This window comes from Ursus arctos, unplaced genomic scaffold (assembly GCF_023065955.2).
Source record: "Ursus arctos isolate Adak ecotype North America unplaced genomic scaffold, UrsArc2.0 scaffold_36, whole genome shotgun sequence".
Classification (NCBI taxonomy): Eukaryota; Metazoa; Chordata; class Mammalia; order Carnivora; family Ursidae; genus Ursus; species Ursus arctos.
In genome coordinates this window covers 26,036,104-26,040,097 of record NW_026623050.1, presented here as the reverse complement: position 1 = coordinate 26,040,097, position 3,994 = coordinate 26,036,104, and the positions used below count along the sequence as shown (strand labels likewise).

The window sequence follows — 3,994 nt, the reverse complement described above, 5'->3', positions numbered from 1 at the left end:
AACATATACAGTCCTGTAACTTCCTCCACTATCAAGATATACAATATTCCCATCACCCTATAAAGTTCTCTCATGTTTCTTTGAAGTCCCCCTTCCTTTTATCCCAGATCTGGCAACTGCTGATCTGATCCTTTAGTTTTTTTCTGCCTTTGCAGAATTCCACATAAATTGAATCATATAGTATGTAGTCTTTTGTGTGGCCTTTTCCCATTTAACATAATGCTTTTGAGATTTATCCATCTTGCTGTTTGTATCAGTAGTTTGTTCCTTATATCATGAGTAGTATGCCATTGTATGTAATAAGTTGTTTATCCAGTCACTGGCTGAGGACATTTGGGTTGTTTCCAGTTTGTGGCTATTAGATATAATAAAGCTGCTATGAACATTTGAGTACAAGTCTTTATGTATATGTTTGTTTTCATCTGTCATGAGTAAATACTGAGGATTTCTCAGTTGTATGGGAAGTATTTATTTAGCTCTTAAGAAACTGCCAAACTTCTCTACCATGCCTATACCTTTTTAATCCTATATGATTCAATTTATGGTGGTGGCATCTACGTAGGGCGGGGGGACTGGTGGTGGCAGAGGCAGCAGTGCTGGCAGTGGTCCCAGCTGCAGGACTGGCAGTGGCCACAGAGACTTGTGGGAAAAGTGGAAGATTGATGATAAGCCTGTAAAAATTGACAAATGGGATGGATCGGCTGTGAAGAATTCTTTGGGTGATTCTGCCAAAAAGATCCTTCTGGAAAAGTACAAGTGTGTGGAGAATTTTGGTCTGATTGATGGTCACTTTACCATCTGCACCATCTTCTGTTTCTTTGCCATAGTGGCTTTGATTTGGGATTATATGCACCCTTTTCCAGAATCTAAGCCTGTTTTGGCCTTGTGTGTCATATCCTATTTTGAGATGACAGAGATCCTGACCATTTATACTCATGTAAGGATAAGGCCCACAGGAAAGATCCTATAGGAATGGATCCTGATTTTATTTGGCAATTGTCCTCCAGTCTCAAAAGGTTCAATGACAAATACATTCTGAAGTTGACTTTCATGAGTGGAAGAACAAAGCAGCATCGAGAGTCTGAGTACAACAAGTCCATGGCTAAGTTTTTTGACCACAGTGCAACACTGGTCATGGATGCATACAAGCCTGAAATATCCAGGCTCCATGACATTCCTGCCACAGAAAGAAAAATAAAGGGATGCTTTGGTCACTCAATTGGTTAAGTGTCTGCCTTCGGCTCAGGTCATGATACCAGGGTCCTGGGATCAAAGCCCCACATCGGGCTCCCTGCTCAGTGGGGAATCTGCTTCTCCCTCTGCCTGCTGCTCCCCTTGATTTTGCTTTCTCTCTTGCTCTGTCTCAAATAAATAAATAAAATCTTTAAAAAAAAGAAAGAAAAATAGAACAGCCAATTCTAAAAGCAGCCATCTTTCTGCTGGATGATGCTGAATTTCAAGGTGAGGGAGATGGAAGCAGAGAACCTAAAGTGGATAAAGTAAGATATGTTAAAAATGGCCCTGTCTTGTCCTGAACTTTTAGTCTATTCTGGATAGGATCTTCTGGTTCAGATATGAGAAGTTATAGCTCTGGTATCTAACTTTAGCCTCCTTGGTCTGCTGATTGCATTGTTTTGCTTTGCTTTTCTAGAAAAGCATTTTTGCTAGCAACAATACAGGCTTCCTCCTTCATACCTAGCAGTGCTTTATATCCTATAGCTTTGTGCTATGCAGCTTTAAAGACTCAGTTTTTTAAAATTGTTAACCTGTTGCTGACTTTCTTGTGTTAATTCCTGTTTCAATAGCTATTTCCCTTAATTTGGGATACAACTTCTTGTGTATGACAGCTTTCCTTCACACACCATTTTTGTGGGTGTCTATATATCTGACTTGGGGAGAATTGGGAAAAACACAGCTTTTTAATTTGCTTAAAACAGACTTTCTGCCTGTTACATTTTGTGCTCTTAACCAATTAAAGAAGCCAGGGCCATTTTTAATTTTATACTGTCTATATTTTCCACTAGTATATCCCTGTTGATATGTTCGTGCCCTTTATTAACAGCCATTTTCTACATTTTTTTTCAATAAAAGGAAAGAAGATGTGAAAAAAAGAGAGAACTACATGCCTGAAATGGATTAATTAAAAAAAAAAAATGCTTCCCCCCCCCCCCCCCCAGATGACTTCTCCTTCAGTGTTCTCTACCTCAGGAACTGGTTCCACCTTCCAGTGAGGTCCCCAGCCCTGATAACCTGTGTGATAATCTATTTTTCTCTTTCACCCCACCAAAACAAGCAGTGGCAAAGTCAAACAAACTGTTCCTCTTTTAAAACTCCTGAATCTCCCTTCAACTCTGCATCATTTTATTTTTTTTTTTTTTTTTTTTTTGTGCACACCATGTTCCCCCCTTGCCTGGATTACTGTGACAGCCCTGACAGGCCTCTCTGACCCTGGCATCGCCCCTTCCACTGCTGCCGATCAACCTATCAGAAAGGCACACTTCCTCATGGCATTCTCCTGCTTAGAAATGTTCAGTATTGCCTTTTCATTGCATATAGGATTAACACCACCCTCTATGCATATCTGGCACTTGTTTATCTTTTCATTCTTATTTACCATCCCCCTCTCATATACACCCTGTGCATTTTAACCTCACAGTACCTTCTCAGTTTGTGTGAAGCATCTATGTTTACCAGCATCAGTTAAGCAAAAGCTTGTATGATATCAGGAGTTCCCTTACTCCACTCCTCAGTTTCCAGACTCTATTCAAGCATGCCATCACTATGGAAGGGCTTCCCTGAAATCTGTCTGGGCAACATACCCTTCTCTGTGTCTCCATGGCACTCCACGCATGCCTTGACATTGAACTTGCTGAATTGTATATTGTAAGGCTGAGCTTATTGAATGCAGGTCTGTAATTTTTCATTCACTTATGCCAAGAACTCAGCAGATTTCCTATTTTATGGTTGAACCAAATTTTGTTGGGCAAGTGTTCAATAGAAACATCCACAAGACAGAATTCCTGGACATAAAGGAAACTTCTTGTAATGGGCTGTTAGGATGATGGAGTGGACCTTACCTGAAGTTTTAGATTCCCTGGTGTTGGTACTCCCCCTGTCACCACACAGGCTCCGAGGACCTCACTCCCTGCCTCTGCTACCCAGCAATGCTGTTCTTCCAAACAGCTCGCTACATCCAGGCCCACACGGATTTTCTCTCACCCAAGTTATTTCAGGCCAGTGGTCCATAAGTCACAGACTGAAACTATTGCAGAGTTCCTCGAGGGAGATTATTAGAGAAATAAACAAGATGTTTTAATAGGAAAGGTAGGAAGGTGGTGAACAATTTGCTTCTACTCCAAATATAGAGTAGTTTTTATCTGCTTGTCTGATCAACCCCAGATGTTAACCTGAAGGGTAGCATATAAAGGGCTCTAATTTTCAACATTTATTGCCTGTGAGCAGCCCCCTTTAATGCTATTAGGGATTATGTGCCCTCATGAAGGAGAGAAGTAAAGCAAAGAATGTGTGTGCATATGTCTTCAGGAAATGCTGAGTAGCCTGCAAGTTAACTTCCCAGCTTTCTCTTCCAGAGTCAACTCACTTCTCCCCTAATAGGCAAAAGGCTCTGACTCCTGAGGAAATGCATGTGTTAAGTAGGTGACTTTGATGCAAGGCAAGAACGGGGCTTCGTCCTGGATAAAGGTCGATTGGGAAGATAAATGCTCCCTCCGTGTCCATACTTCACACCCGTGAATAGAGTGATAGTCAACCTGTTTATTTTCTAGCAAAGGGGACATGGCCATGTGACACGTGAAGAAAGAGCCTGCATTTACCTTCCAGATATTTGACCCTGTCCTTCTGAGAGCTACCGGGCATATTTCAAGTCTAAATCCACAGGAGAGCGTTTCCAGAGCACATGGCCGAGCATTTAGAAAGAGATGAGGAAACAACCTGAACAGAGATGCATTAAAGAGATCCAATTCCATGACCCTCA

At 41.4% G+C, this 3,994-nt stretch overlaps 1 pseudogene; it reads left to right on the top strand.

The window, feature by feature from the left end:
* The first annotated feature begins 541 nt into the window (after positions 1–541).
* On the top strand, positions 542–1,515 carry LOC113269729 (signal peptidase complex subunit 2-like; annotated as a pseudogene).
* Positions 1,516–3,994: the final 2,479 nt, after the last annotated feature.